The 17,048-nt window shown below is 44.8% G+C and overlaps 1 protein-coding gene across 4 annotated transcripts in view; it reads right to left on the minus strand.

Annotated features, from left to right (window-relative positions):
* The window catches only part of LOC308508980 (uncharacterized protein), a 146,150-nt gene that overhangs the window by 29,306 nt on the left and 99,796 nt on the right, over positions 1-17,048 (minus strand). Inside the window, exon 1 of one of the 4 annotated variants that reach the window (XM_081076502.1) lies at positions 16,655-16,810. The exons of 1 other annotated variant lie outside the window; for it this stretch is intronic. The gene's annotated coding sequence lies outside the window, so the exon portion shown is untranslated. Of the gene's footprint in view, positions 1-16,654; positions 16,811-17,048 lie in introns of those variants that run through there. 2 more of the 4 variants (XM_081076503.1, XM_081076501.1) reach the window with 2 other exon arrangements.

Here is a 17,048-nt window from a genome sequence, read left to right on the forward strand (position 1 = left end):
CCACTATTACCCTGATCCCAAAACCAGGCAAAGCCATTAGAAAAAAAAGAAAACTATAGGCCAACATCCCTAATGAACATACATGCAAAAATCCTCAACAAAATATTAGCAAACTGAATTCAGCAATACATTAAAAAGATCACACACCACGATGAATTGGGATTCATTCCTGATATTTAAGGTTGGCTCAATATTCACAAATCAATTAATGATACATATTAACAAAATGAGAAATAAAAATCATATAGCTATTATCAATAGATGCAGAAAAAGCATTTGGCAAAATCCAGCAGTCACACATGATAAAAACTCTTAGCCAGGCGGCTGGATGGCTCAGTTGGTTAGAGCGCGAGCTCTGAACAAAATGGTAGCCGGCTCAATTCCCACATAGGCCAGTGAGCTGCGCCCTCCACAACTAGATTGAAGACAACAAGGTGGCTCAGTTGGTTAGAGAGTGAGCTCTCAACAAGGTTGCCAGTTCAATTCCCACATGGGATGGTGGGCTGCACCCCCTGCAACTAAAGATTGAAAATGGCGACTGGACTTGGAGTTGAGCTGCGCCCTCCACAACTAGATTGAAGGACAACGACTTGGAGCTGATGGGCCCTGGAGAAACACACTGTTCCCCCCAATATTCCCCAATAAAAATTAAAAAAACAAAACAAAACAAAAACTCTTAGCAAAGTGGGAATAGAGGAATCATATGTCAACATAATAAAGGCCATACATGATAAACTCACAGCAAACATCATACTCAATGGGGAAAAGCTAAAAGCATTCCCTTTAAGATCAGGAACAAAACAAAGATGCCCACTCTCACCACTTTTATTCAACATACTACCTAGAAGTTTAGCCACAGCAATCAGATAAGGAATAGAAATAAGGGCCGGCCTGTGGCTCAGGTGGTTGGAGCTCTGTGCTCCCAACGCCGACGAAGGCTGCTGGTTCGATTCCCACATGGACCAGTGGGCTCTAAACCGCAAAGCTGCAAGTTCGACTCCTCGACTCCCACAAGGGATGATGGGCCCCCTGCAACTAACAATGGCTGTAGTCACACAGCAACCTAGCAGTCTGTCCCCTCCAATCTTTCCTTAGGGAAAGGTGACCCTGCGGGATTGTCCCTCATTGGGGTTGAGTTTACACTACCCTAAGTCTCCTTGTAAGCAGGGTCTGCAGTCAAAGACAGGTAAGATTTCTCACGGGAGAAACAACCTAAGCCAGACGGGACCCCCCTAGGGCCCCCATGAGCTAATGTAAAGTTAGGAGGTAGCTGTGCTCCTCCTCTTCTGAGAAGCTGCTGACCATGCCTCAACTGTTGTCCTTTACCCTGAGGTGTAATGGACTCATTAGAACAATAGCATCTCGCCCCTCCTGTTTGGCTCCTGGGATAATCTTATCTTGTGAGACTTGTTCCCCCAGGGATTGTATGCACCACACCTTGGTCATTTGGGGGATGGTATGCATCTGTTGCTTTGGGACAATTATGGGATTTGGAATGAATGATTATTGTGAGGTGTAAGAGTTTCGCAGACCCTGCCCCTAATCATGTGATCTCTATTGTGAAAAATCAATAAATACCCACGGTGACCCGATTTGGGGCTCCAGTCCCTTGAGGCTGTGAGTCCCTTGGTCCTCTGTGATTTAACTATATTTGAGTCTCTGTCTCTTTATGAGAGTTTAACCCTCGCTGCCTCCCTCGCCTTCCCACAGCTTGTGTTGTGCAGGACGCAACAAATGGCAACTAGACCTGGAGCTGAGCTGCACCCTCCACAACTACTATTGAAAGGACAACAACTTGACCCGGAAAAAATCCTGGAAGTACACTGTTCCCCAATAAAGTCCTGTTCCCTTTCCCCAATAAAATCTTTAAAAAAAACAAAAACAAAATATAAATATAAGCCACCCAAATTGGAAAGGAGGAAGTAAAATTGTTCTTATATGCAGATGACATGATACTATATATAGAGAACCCCACAGAGTCCACCAAAAAACTATTAGAACTGATAAATGAATTTAGTAAAGTAGTAGTGTACAAAAATAACATTCAGAAATCAGTTGCATTTGTAGTCACCAATAGAAATCAGAAGGAGAAATTAAGAAAACAATCTCATTTACAATTGCTTCAAAAACAATAAAATACTTAGGAATAAATTTAACCAAGGAAGTAACAAACCTGTGCTCAGAAAAGTATAAGACTTTGAAGTGAGAAATTAAAGAAGATACAAACAAATAGAAACATAGATCACGCTCATGGATAGGAAGAATTAATATAGCTAAAATGGCCATACTTCCTAAGGCAATATATAGATTCAGCACAATCCTTATCAAATTACCAATGACATTTTTCACAGAACTAGAACAAATAATACTCAAATTTATATGGAACCAGAAAAGACCCGGAATAGCCACGGCAATCTTGAGAAATAAGAACAAAGTGACTCTACCTGACATCAAATCATGCTACAAGGCTACAGTAATCAAAACAGAATGGTACTGGCATTAAAAACACATAGCTCAATGGAACAGATCAGACAGCCCAGAAGTAAATCCCATGCCTACACGGTGATTTAATCTATGACAGTGGAAGTAATAATTTACATTGGGGTAAAGACAGTCTATTTAATAAATGGTGCTGGCAAAACTGGACAGATACATGAAAAAAAATGAAGCTGGACCACCTGATTATGCCATATACAAGAATACATTCAAAATGGATTAAAGACTTAAATGTAAGACCATAAAACCCCTAGAAGAAAATATAGGAAGTAAATTCACAGACATTTCACTTAGTGATATTTTTACTGATATATCCCCTCAGGCAAGAGAAGCAAAAGAAAAAAGAAATACGTAGGATTACATCAAACTAAAAAGATTTTTCACAGCAAAGATAATCATCAAAACAAAAAGGCATCCAATTGAATGAGAGAAGATATTTGCCAATGATATATCTGATAAGAGGTTAACATTCAAAATTTACTAAAAACAAAAATCCTCATACAACTCAACATGAAAGCAAACAACCCAATTGAAAAATGGGCAGAGGTCATGAAGAGGCATTTCTCTAAAGAGGACATAACACATGGCCAATGCACATATAAAAAAATGCTCATCACTAATCATTAGAGAAATGCAAACAAAAACCACAAGAGATACCTCCTCACACCTGTCAGAATGGCCATCATCAAAAAATCAACAAATAAGTGTTGGCACGGATGTGGAGAAAAGGGAACCCTCGTGCACTGCTGGTGAAATTGCAGATTGGTGCAGCCACTATGGAAAACAGTATGGAGGTTCCACAAAAAATTGAAAATGGATCTTATAACCCAGCAATTCCACCCCTGGGTATCTATCCAAAGAAATCCAAACACTAATTTGAAAAAATATATGCACCCCTACCTATGTTTATTGCAGCGCTATTCACAATAGCCAAGGTATGGAAACAACTGAAATGCCCATCGATAGAAGATTCATTAACAAACTGTGGGGGCCGGCCCGGTGGCTCAGGCTGTTAGAGCTCCATGCTCCTAACTCCGAAGGCTGCCGGTTCGATTCCCACATGGGAGTTTGACTCCATTGCAAGGGATGGTGGGCTCTGCCGGCTGCAACTAGCAATAGCAACTGGACTTGGAGCTGAGCTGCGCCCTCCACAACTAAGATTGAAAGGACAACAACTTGACTTTGGAAAAAAGTGCTGGAAGTACACACTTTTCCCCAATAAAGTCCTGTTCCCTTTCCCCAATAAAATCTAAAATAAATAAATAAATAAACTGTGGTACGAAATCTTACTATTTGCAGCAACATGGATGGACCACGAGAATATTGTGCTAAGTGAAATAAGTCATACTGACTGGATTAAGAAGCTGTGGTACATTTATACAATGGAGTACTACGCAGCCATAAAGAAAAAGAAATCTTATCATTTGCAGCAACATGGATGGATCTAGAGAACATTATGTTAAGTGAAATAAGTCAGAAAGAGAAAGACAAGTACCATATGATCTCACTTATATGTGGAATCTAAAGAAAAGAATATGTGTATGAACTAATCAGAAACAGTTTTGGGGACACAAAAAACCGAGAGGTGTTAGATGGGCGGGGGGGGAGGGGGTTGGGGATGGGGGGAAGGGTGAAGGGATTGGGGGGCGGCTGGTGACCACAGGATGGCCTCAGGGTTTTTTGAGAATTACTTTGGGGAACTTATTCAATAGTGTTTGGGGATTTTGTTGGGTGTCCGATGGACATGTGTCCTGTTTGGGAGACCACCTCAGGGATGCTGTGGATGCCTGGTCATGGCATTGTACACCAGAGGCTGGACATTAATGAATGCCAACTATAATTTTATGTGTATAATGTGATGGCTTGGTGTGAGGTCGGGGTGGTGGTGGATAGGGGGAGGGGGGTTCACGGTGTGAGGGATGTAAAAATAAAATAAAATAAAATAAAACTATTTAAAAAAATAAATAATAAATAAATTTAAAAAAAAAAGAAATAAGGGGGGTGGGTGATGAGGGTAAAGGGGATCAAATATATGGTGATGGAAGGAGAACTGACTCTGGGTGGTGAACACACAATGGGATTTATAGACGATGTAATACAGAATTGTACACCTGAAATCTATGTAAATTTACTAACAATTGTCACCCCAATAAAATTAATTAAAAAAAAAAAAAAGAAATAAGTCATACTGAGAAATATATAAACCATATGATCTCACTTATATATGGAAAATAAAGAACAGAATAAACAAGCAAACAAAGCAGAAATAGACTCAGAGATTATGGGGGGGGAGAACTGATGGTTGCTAGACAGGAGGGAGTGGGGATGGAGGAGAATATGAAGGGATTAGAAAGTAGAAATTAGGGGGGCCAGCCCAGTGGCTCAGGCAGTTAGAGCTCCATGCTCCTAACTCCGAAGGCTGCCGGTTCGATTCCCACATGGGCCAGTGGGCTCTCAACCACAAGGTTGCTAGTTCAATTCCTCAAGCCCCCCAAAGGGATGGTGGGCAGCGCCCCCTGCAACTAAGATTGAACACGGCACCTTGAGCTGAGCTGCCGCTGAGCTCCCGGATGGCTCAGTTGGTTGGAGCACGTCCTCTCAACAAGGTTGCCAGTTCAATTCCTGGAGTCCCGCAAGGGATGGTGGGCTGCGCCCCCTGCAACTAGCAACGGCAACTGGACCTGGAGCTGAGCTGCGCCCTCCACAACTAAGACTGAAAGGACAACAACTTGACTTGGGGGAAAAAAAGTCCTAGAAGTATGCACTGTTCCCCAATAAAGTCCTGTTCCCCTCCCCCAATAAAAATCTTAAAAAATAAATCAATAAAAAATACTGGGTTTATGACATAGATAGCAGTCACCTATAATAGATAATTTACACAAACTGCCGAATATGTTCATAAAAGTTTATGTCAATCATGGAAGTATCCAGAGCCAAGTCACGCACAGTCAGTCCGAGCTCTCCACAGTGCAACCTGGTTGGGAAGTTTCCTGCATTTTGCTGCAGGATTAAATGTATCCAGGTGGCGGCTGGAAAAAAAAATACCAATAAAGGAACACAGTGTTTCCTCCAGAAATCACGCAATTAGGAGAAGAATTGGAGATGGGGGCGGGGTGACAGGATGACAGAAGATCGCTCAGAGCGAAACTGTGAAGAACTGGCCTGATGGACACGAACGTGCTACAGAAAAATGGAAGAATCTGAGCGAACCTGAAAGAGATTCCACAATGTGGGGACTGGTGGAAAAGTCTGAGGAATCTGCTGCCTCAGAGGGAACTAGCATCAAGCGTGTTGTTTGGTTTCTAATGTTCCAGACAAACAGAGCAAGCAGTCAGAAGATTGTACTGTGACTCAGGCTCACCTGGTTCCCACCCATTTCTGTCTCCTGATGGTTAAGAACTGAGACTCTTGGCTTCTTCATTTCAGCTTCCAACCTCCTCTTCTCGTTACTTCAGAAGCATAATTACAAGGTCTCTGGGATAAAACTTCCCACCTCACCCATGCTGACAGCACAATTCAGTGGAACAAGTTGGATACAAGCTTTCATTGTCATGACACAAAATCTCTAATTGTAACTCAGTGCATGACATCCACTTTCCAGACAGTGACAAACAACAGATGTCTTATCCAGTGGAAACACATGAATGTGGGATTTATATATTTCAGTAAGAAAGACAAGAGGGGAAAGGTAGATATCGACTCAGAAAGTTTCAGTATGTCCAGCACTGGACCAAAAGAAAAACTTCAACAAGTCAGTTCTTTACCATTATCATGTAGGAAGAACATAATAAAAAGAACTTTTCATGTAAAATTATATCAAGTTTTAAATTAAAAAAAACGGCTTATTACCCATGGCTTGAAAACACACTGTAATGCAAATGAGACAAGTTTTATATAACCATACGATTATTTCAAATCTGAGATACTAACATGTGTCGTAGAGGGGACATAGAGGGATATTTATGACCTCAAGTGTTCATATAAAAACATGAACTAGAAATTAGTATACTGTGATCACTGCTGACACATTACACAAAACAAACCATATTTGTAACATGTAAAAGATGTCTGTCCTGCTCTTATATTTCAGATACTACGTAAGTGAAAAGTTTCCAACATTCTTTGTATTCATGGATATCTTTGGTGTCTGTTCAGGTTGAGATGCTTTTAAGAGACTGAAGGCTTCCCACAGTTCTTGTGTTCAGACGTACGCCCCAGTATGTGTCCTCTCCTGAGTGTGTATGTTGCAGAACACCGAAAGCTTTCCCTCCTTGCTGACATTCATAGGTTTCTCCCCATTGTATGTTCTTCACTTTTTTTACAAGTATGGACTGAATACCAAATGCCTTTCCATACTCATTACATTCACAGGGTTCTCTGGGTCTGGGTTCCCACATGTAATCCTAGATAGTAGAGTGTACTGAAGGTTTCATCACACTGCTCACACTCATACAGTTTCTCCCCAGTGTGTGTTCTCAAATGTAACATAAGGTCAAATCGCTTACTGAAGGCTTTTCTGCACTTCCCACATTTGTAGGCTTTCTCCCCAGTGAGTGGTCTCACACGTCTTTGAAGGGTACATTGAAAAGTGAAGGCCTTTCCACCCTCCTGACACACATAGAGTTTCTCCACAGTGTGCGTTCTCACATGTACTTGAAGGTAGCAGAGTGTAGTGAAGGCTACAATACACCTGTTTTTTAGGAAATACTTCAAAAGAGATGGAGACTGATGTTCAGATAAATATTGTCACAGAGGGCAAAGTCGGAAGGAAATGGGCACAACCCAAGAGCCCAAGTGCTCCCTGTAGAACAGGACCCACAGAAAGTCTTTCCAAGTGTTGTAGGATGGAAACAGGTCCAACAAGACAGCCAGAGACATGACAAACATCACCCTCCTCAAACAGACTGAGTCATGCTTCTGATGTGCATGGACAAAAATCATTCCCTTATCTAGAACTTGTTGTTCCCTGAGGGTTGCCACTCTCCTACAGTTCTCAGACACACAGACCCTACATGGAGCCTTTCTCACGGTCCCCAGATGCCATTGGCTGATTGGGTAGTGTGTGTGGTGCTGCCCTGCTCCTGGAGAAAAGGTTGTCATGATGGAGGATGGAGGGCACCAAACGTCTCATGAGCTGGGCCATTACTGAGGTCTTTAAGAACCATTGATGTTGGTTACATTCGGGATTAATTGCAGGAAAATGACCATGTCAACTGTGTACTAAGCACAGTGTAACTTTCGCAGGGGTGGAAACCAAGCTGCTCTCACACCCCAAAGCAACCAGAAACGATGGTCTCGCTTACAATTAGGGAGTCTTAGACTTTTGTAGGAGATTAATAGTCATTGGATACATGAAACCTTGTTTTCATGGGAAAGCCGTCTGACTCCAGGTTGCTCCATGAATACTTACAGTGCACCTGTCTTTGTTCAACATATTTTCATTACTTGGTCTTCAAAAGAAAGAATAATTATAACAAAGATTTGTTGTCTAAAAGCTAAGGGAAGGAATGAAGCCGTCCTCACCCACGGAGGCCAGGTGCCGGCAGGTCTCCTGCATCACTTCTCTGCAGAGCTCCCTCTGAGCACCATCCAGCAAAGCCCTCTCTTCCCGGGTGAAGTTCACAGCCACATCCGCAAAGACCACCGTGTCCTGAAACATCCCACAGGTTCTATCTCAACAAGGCTCCTCTTCACCACTGTGTGCGGGAGGGTGGGGGAGGCCGCCAGGGACCCGGACTCAATTCCTAGGACGCCTGAGCTCATGTTCTCATGGGAAATGACAACGAGCAAGCAAACCACATGAGAGACCCTCGGTGATGGGCAGTGCTTGGAACCTGCAAAGTTTGACAACTGACAACTACTTCTCACATAATTATAAAATGATTTCTCTTGAGATGAGGCAGATGGTTGGGTAAGGTAAAGACTGGAAAATAAACTTGTCATTCAGATAACACAGAAATGGGTTCTTGGCTTACTCAGAAGTTTTTTCCATAACAACACCAAGACCGGGAACCAGAATATCTAGATATCGTGAACACTGAGATTCCAGGGCTGCTGATCTGACAACTCTCGCCTTGGAAGTCGTCAGCATCAAGGAGCCTGGTTGAGTCCTCTCATGTGCAAGAGGCAGAGACATGACCCCTCCGAGGATGATGGTGACACTGAGGGCGCAGGCTCAGGCCAGGGCCCAGGCCTGGCAAACCTGTAGGTAAAAGAAGTAGCTGATTCCTGAAAAGACTGTAAAGCCAGTAGGTATTCTTAAGCAAAACTGAGGGCCTGGAATTTCAGAAAATGGCCCCACAAAGAAAAATTGCTGAAGGATCTAAAGGTAATAGAGACAAATGTGACGTTAATAGTATAAAATATAACTGATGAATGCCTTTAGAGCAATAGGGGATGGCACCACACCCAAAGAAAAATAAAGAGCAAAACAATTATGAAAATCATAGACTTTTAAAAACAAAAATATGTTCTTAAAATCTATAGAAAAAAATACGTCAAAACAACTATGGAAACAATACTACTTCAATGGTAGTTGCAACAGCAGTTTAATAAGCACACAATGGGTATGAATTTTTATTCAAAATATATTTGGGGAGCTCACATGACAAGAAAACTAAAAGACAACAATATAAAGACACATAATGGGGAACAGAATGTGAGTAGACATTTCCCAAAGAAGAAATACAAATGGCCAATTAGCAAATGAAAGACACTAAACATGAAGCAGATTCCTGTTCACACCACTAGGACGGCTGTGCAGACAGACAGACAGACAAGTGCAGGCGAGGACGTAAAGACGGCATGACCCTCACACACAGTTGACAGGCAGTGACGTGGGGAAGCCACTTTGGAAGACAGCATGGCAGATCCTTCAAAATTGTGAGCATGGTGACCACATAACACAGCAATTCCACTCCTAGGTGTCCACGTACCCAGGGGAAACAACATCACAAAAACTAATGTGCAGACACGACAGCAGCTTGATTCATCACAGACAAAAAGTGGAAACAACTCAAAAGTCCAACAGGTTTGGAGAAGTAAAACATACGAAATTCATGCAATAAACTATATGTGGCAATAAGAGGAATAACGGGGTGATCCGTGACATGAAATCAATGAACCTTAAGGACATTACAAGGCTTCATAACACAGTGTAATATCACTTACATGAAATGCACAGAAAAAGCCAATCTGTAGAAAGTAGATTAACACCATGCCTAGAACCCAGGGACAGGCACACTGCATGGGGAGTGAGGGCCAGTACTTCTGAGAGTCTGTGGGGGATGAAAACGTTTTAACATGAGAACATGAGGATGGGAGCACAATGCTACAAATATAATGAATGCCACTGGATTTTATACTTTCAACAGGTTAAGATTCTGGTATTTAAATTATACCTGAATTATAGGTGTTGGAAAATAAATTGAGGCAGACGAAAAATACAACCTTCTTATCCTAATGGCCATTTTATTCTAAAACAATAGATCTTGGGCAACAAGAGGAAAGAGTGGGGAAACATGAAATTACAGATGCTTCAGACATTAAGGAAGTTGACATTTTATAAACCACTTATGGGAAGGCATTTTTTAGATTAGATGTAAATTGCACTCTGACACTAATTTTTGACTGTGGGGGTGGTAAGCAAACCTCCACCAAGCAACTGTCAGAACAGAGCTCAGTGTCAAGAATTCAACTCCATTCTCATGACCTACCGGACGATGGCATCAGACACTACAGGACTCGGTCCTAGGAGACGGCCACCCACCCCACCCCCACTTCAGAGGCCACTCTCAAGGCCAGGTTGTCACCTGTACTTCTCACCGACCGCCTAGAAAGCAGAAGTTCTCAGGACACCCGCTCCTTGAATTTGGTTAATTTGTTGGGCAGACTCACAGAACTCAGGGAACTGTGTTACTCACTAGGTCACCTGTTTAGTATAAAAGGTTAAGTCAGAAACAGGAGATGGAAGAGATGGGGATACTAGGGAAGGGAAGCGGCTTGGAGCTTCTGTACCCTTTGCAGTGCCTCCTCTCCCCACATCTGCACGTGTTCACCAAAGATGGAAGCTGTCCGGAACCTGTTTTGGGTTTTTATGGCGGTGCCACGACGTAGACATGATTGGTTACAATGGTTACATCACTGGGCAGCAGTAATTGAACTCTAATCACATGTTCCAAACCTCTAATCACATGTTGGCTCCCCTGACAACCAGCCCCATCCTCAGGGGCTTTCCAAAAGTCACCTCATTAACAAAACAAAAGACACCTTCAGTACTGTCAACACTAAAAGAAATTCCAAGGGTTTTTGGAAGCTGTGAGCCAGAACTCTGGACCACAGCCAAATACGAATGAGTAATATTTTCGTTATCTGAATGATGAAATACATATATTTCTTATTCAAATGTCACAGGCCAACCCCGGTCATTGAACACGGAGTCCTTATAGCAAAACAATCATACAGTGGGAAGATACTGACATTTCAAGAAGCTCATTCCATCATGACTGACTATCCAGTCCATCATTGTAACACATGGAAATGTCTCCCAGGGTGACACTCAGATTTGCCGCTTTCCCCTTGGTCTTGTCAGGTTCCAGAAGCAGCTGTGGTTCCAGCAACACACGGCTGCACCCTTTTGGGCATCTGATGTAACTGAGCTAAGAGAGGATAGGCCTTCTGGCTCTGAGCCCCTTTCCAGGTGTTAGTGCAAAAGTGGGGTCCCATCATCACATAATCATTTACTCATCAGTAACACTCAAGGATGTTCTCCTTGTCTATAGTATTTATATCCAATCTCTCCCACCACTGGAGGGGACAATGACAGGGCTGCACAAACCTCAGCCGTGACGCAGCACATTACACCTTGTAATAGGTGCTGAAACATTAGAGCAGAGGCCGGACTCCTGACATATTTCCTGCTTCTCTCCAAAGCCCTGGGAGAGTGGGTTCCAACACCTGCTGGTCCTAAGATACGTCCTGAGGACACTTGGCTTTCAAAATCCACACTCAGACAAATTCATATTAAATGAAATGAGAGGATACCTATGCCAGGCCTCAGGCCAACATCACAGTGAGTTCTCATGAAGAGACTGGCTCCATCTGTGATGTGATCTGTGCTCTGACTGGGAACAGTCTCAGATCCCCTCCCACTATCCTACTTGGGCCACTTCAGGCAAACTGGTAACAAGCCCACAGGTGACACACGTCATGTGATCCCGGGGTCGGGAAGGTCAAAGCTCACACCCCATCACCAGGCACAACAGAGTCCCTCCCACTCTCCCTGGGCCTCCTGCAAGAACTCACAGCTGCCTTGATCTCCACAGATTGAGGACTGTTTTCTTATCCTCTTGGTTCCTGTGGCATCGTCGTCTCGTCCAAACCCATTTTCTGAGGATCAGGGGTGGATGCAGGCACAAAGGACACAGAACACAAGGGCATACCTGGAACATGGCTTTGGGGGAGGACGGGGTCCTGTGTGGGAAATGTTGAGAAGATGAGCCTAGGACACCCAAATGCACGAGATACGCAATATTGTGCTTAGAAGCACTTGTCTTGGAAAAATCCTTGAAACCACCTACGTGCCACCACCATGGAATCAAAACATGAAACTGGTACAGTCCAATCAGGGGACACTAGGGAACGACAAAAGTGAGTGAGCCACGATTCCACGAGAAGGTACAGAACTGTGAACCACAGAAAACTGAAAATCGGACATCAGAATGCAGATGCAGACACCCACAAGAAAACGTGCAGAAATGAATCCAATGACTTCAGGGAGCATACACGTGTGATCCACCCGGACAGGACGCCTGTCCAGGGAGTCATTTCATGTGGGGTGTCTGGTGTGAGGACGGTCACTTCAGGTTCTGTAGGCGGCTGTGCAGTTGCTTATGCACTTTCTACATACACTGCATTGTACAGTTAAACACGATGAAACCAGTTATAATTTATCACAATACTACCTTAAAAAGACCATATCACAGTACCTGAATGCTGTGTTTCCCTGAAAATAAGACCTAGCCAGACAATCAGCTCTCATGAGTCCTTTGGAGCAAAAATTAATATGAGACCCGGTCTTATTTTACTATAAAATATAGTAAAATAGTAAATAGTAAAATAGTAAATAGTAAAATAAGACCGGGTCTTAGTTAATATAATATGATACTAGGTTTTATATTAATTTTTGCTCCAAAAGATCCCTTACAGCTGACTGTCTGGGTAGGTCTTATTTTCAGGGAAACATGGTAGGTGAAGACCAAGATGCATCCTAGTTCACAGGCGTCCCCACGACAACCCTTAGCAGCTAAGGATAGGCACGACCCTGCAGAGTCTGCGGGAGGACACGTGGAAAAGACATGCTCACTGGAGGACATCTAATGATGGAAAGAAACACCCTTCCCCGACAGCAGGTAAAACACGGAGGCCCGTTACCTCACTCCTTGTAGAGACCCCCTCCCGGAGTCACCAGAAACAAACACATCAGAATTACAGTAGAAAACAAGTTGCCCATATTGACAGCTAAAAGTATAAATATGAAAGATCCACAAAGAACAATAAAAAGCTTAAAATATTCTCTTTAGCGAGTTTGCAGAATTTAAGGCGCTGTGAACATAAAACTATTCATTTTACATCACTACCAACAGCAGTTAATCTGCTAAAGACAGTGCAAACAATTAGAAACAATTCTAATCCAAACTTGCAATATACTACAAATTTTGTTTTCATTTGAAATTACATGTGTGATATAACAGAAAGTATATATATTGACTCTACCCCTGATCTTGTGCACTGGGCTCCTAAAACGTCTGTAATTTCCTAAGTGATAAGAGCACTAGGGGAACCTTTTGTTCTAATGAGGCGACTCTGGGTGGCTCCAGCAGGGCTGTCACATTAGAAGGGTGCACTGTTCAGGCGTAATATCTCGCAGGTGAAGACAGGAGCTAGAAATAGGTTCAGAATTCATTAACTCCACTGAGGAAGTCCACTAGCTAGTGTCAGAATTGAAGTAAACTCCAGGACCCCTGGTTGGTGACACAGCACTGCTTGTGGCAGGGAAACGCTGCGTTATCTGGTGACCAAAGCTGTCAGAAGTGAAATTTCCATGTGAAAGTAAAGGAGAAAGAAGACACAGGAGAACTACTTTATCCAATTCAACATCTAATAAAGAGTAAAATGGTCATAACGAAAAATCATAAAAATCTTACTGAATGACATCAGACTACAAAGCAAGAAATAGAAAGAGGACAATTGTTCTCTGAAAGTGAACTCAACACCATCATGACAGGAAATCTTCAAGTATACAGAGTTGTAATAAAATTCCTTTAAAGCCACATGAGGATGGGGTTATTTGCTTTTGATTTTATGAAAAACTACTTCTTAAAACTAAACGGAAAGCAAATGTCTAGGAATAGCCACATTCTCTACAGAACCAGGTGGACGGACTTCCCCACGTCTCATCAAGACATTAAGTCACAAGAGTCACTGGGACAGCTCAGCACAACAGGAGGAGGGACCCACGGATAAGAATGGGAGTCTGTGACACGGGACCCTCTGTGGGGCCTGAATCTCTGCCAGAGCAGGCACTGCCCCGGGGTGGGGACGACGGACACTGTAACACACGGGGGATGAGGAACGGTTAGCGACAGGGGACAGTGAATGTCCCTGTCATCGACTTCATGGGAAATAACCAACCTGATGCAGATTTATTTCCTAGTAAATTTAAATCTGTCCATAATCTATAAGCCCACAATTTGCTTCTTTATGCAGAACCTTAAGTTGCAATTTGCACTTGGAGACAAACCCCAGAATCCCTGTAGTAGCCTTGCTGACTAATGAGAAACATACTTGACAGCACCCAGGACACACAGCACTGTAATAGGTGAGGAAACAGGGGGACCGAGCCTGAGACGTCAGCACATGTGACACAGTGGGCTGAGAATCAGAGAGAAGTCCGTGTGACATTACTGGTGTAGTGATGGTAATAGTCACTTACTGGAAATGCATGAGGCAAAATCAAACAACACACTGCTGGGCGATGAATGAGAAGTGACAAAGGTATGCAGAATAACAGAGTCAGGCAAGTCACACTGGCTGTGGCAGGAAGACAAGACCTGGCAGAAATACCCAGAAGACAGGGATGCGAACAGCTGCCCAGGGCCTCGCTGTTCACCTGAGCAGTGAGGTCACAGGTGTTTGTACTGTTATTAAATCTGAATGCAAAAAACAACTATTGGGTTAGAAGCAGCCGCAAGGTAACCACAGTACACCTCGGACAGGACAAACACCCAGCCCACGTGCAGGTGGGTCCCCCTTCCCAGGCTCTGTGGCTTCTCTCAGCACCACCAGCTCCTTCTGGGTGGCCCTGGGGGCTGGAGGCCGCCCGCAGGAGGAGGCCCCCAGCACCACCCCAGTGCACCCTAACCTCTACAGGCCTAGCTTTTCCGGCAGCTTGTCCCATCCTAGGGGACCCACCTGCTTCAAGCACAGACTTAGATGACACAAGGACCACATTATGTATGTAAATGAGATCCCCAGAATCACTGCTTCCTCCACTGTTCAAGGACAAAGTGGGGGATGCAATTCTAGGACACTTTTATCATTTAAAAGAACACGAAACTGCTTAGCTCTTTCAGAAAACAGGTGTTAGTTCAGTATTAACCTCAAGTAAGAAACTCTATACCATCTAATGAGAACTGAACACAAGTCAGTTTCACAAGTCCCGTTTAGTGAAATGTGCATAAACCTTTGAGGACCAGTTATTAGCAGGAAGTGGGAAGGAATCACGGGGTCACACACTCTGCACCCTGAGTCACTATGATTTTTAACAATACTTTAATCCTAAAATCAACCAACCTCCCATGAAAGTGTGGAACTACTTTCCCCCAATTCTAATGGAAGATATATTTTGAGCATCTGAGACACTTTTTTCTGGCCGATGCAGACATCTGTTCAGACACAGAATAAAAGTGAGAAGAGGCAAAGACCCAGGACTGTTACCACCCTCACTAAGAAGTAGACAAAAAGAATTCAGTCGTTTTACATGAGCCAAAACCGGAGGCCGGAATGAGGGAAAGCTCTCAGTGCAGCTGGACACAGGGGAGGCTGCTCACAGGCGTCAGGTGACAATGCTGAATCCTCTGAGCCCTGTGCTCCTGGAAGCACTGATGGCGGTGAAAGGAAAGGCCCCTCCCTTTGGATCTGGAAAAGGTAACTCTGCAGGTACCCCGCTTCCCATTCAAGTCAGGTAAGACTCACAGCTGCCCCACTGTTTACTCAGGACAAGGCCAGGGCCTGCCCACTGCCCCTCCCCCATCACTTCTGAGTCTCATCTCCCAGGAGATGAGCTGCACGACTCCAGTGACCAAACAGCCAATGCTCGCTGGCCAAACGATTAGGCTTCTGATTAGGCTTCTCTCCTAACCCCCTAACCCTGAACAATGGCCTGTCCTCACCCAGCCAGGGGACAGCCCCTGAGAACACGCTGGCCTTGGGACCTGCCATCCCAACCACTCCTGGTCCTTCCAGTTTTGTTGACTCCCGTGTGTCAAAGGAAATTTCTCTTTGCCCAATTCTTGAAACCCTTGCGGTAATTCTTTTAAATTAAACTCAGCAAATAAAGTGGATTTTTCATAGTCCACGGGCTTGACCACACGATCACAATACCCCATTTTTTACCCACGCTTTACCCGGCCTCTGTCCTCCCCGCACCCCGGTCCTGAACAAGCACCGACCAGCAGCAGCCGCCGCTGAGCGGCGGTGAGAACGTGCTCAGCGCAGGGAGGACGGTCCCTGTCGCGCCGCCTCCCGGTCACCCTCCTGCCCAGAAAAGAGAAGCCCTTTGCTGCGCGATGTGAGACGTGGGCACAGCTCTGAGGTCCTGCCTCGTCCCTACACGCCGCCCCCATTCAGCCCCGGGCCACCGAACCCAACGGTGGTCCCGTCTTCTCTCCACCCCACCACCGAGCTGCTTTTGGGTCAGGACCCCCGTGCGCCACACGCTGGGACCGGGCGGAGCCCCCGAACCCCCTGCGGCCCGAGGAGTGGTCTCCGCTGGGACCCGGTGTGGCGCCGGGAGAAACGGTCCAGAGCCGCTTCCAGAAAACTCGGGCGGTTAGCAACAGGCCCCTCACCTTCTCGAGCCCCAAACCCGCGCACTCACCATCTCCCGCCGCTCCAAGCTCTCGGCGTCCTCCTCGCCGCCTCCTCCTCGCCGCCTCCGCCCGCAGCTGCCAGCGATGGGCGGAGACTCACGGAGACGCGCCGCTGCGTAATAATGGAAAAGAGCTCCGGCTCCCGAGAGCAGCCACCAGGGGGCGGGCAATGCAGCCACCCCTGCTCTGATTGGATGGTACACCAAGCTCCCGAACTCTGATTGGACGGTAGACCAGACACTCGCCCACCGGAAGACTATGACTGGACAGAGTTCCGCATGCAGATGGCCCTGATTGGACAGAAGACCCTTCCCACGGTCCCTTCCGTTTACAGTTCTATGGCCCCGCCCTGTATTCATGACGTTTCTACGGGCTCCACCTCCGAATTACCTATCGGTCAGT

The sequence above is a fragment of the Rhinolophus hipposideros genome (assembly GCF_964194185.1).
Source record: "Rhinolophus hipposideros genome assembly, chromosome: 16".
Classification (NCBI taxonomy): domain Eukaryota; kingdom Metazoa; phylum Chordata; class Mammalia; order Chiroptera; family Rhinolophidae; genus Rhinolophus; species Rhinolophus hipposideros.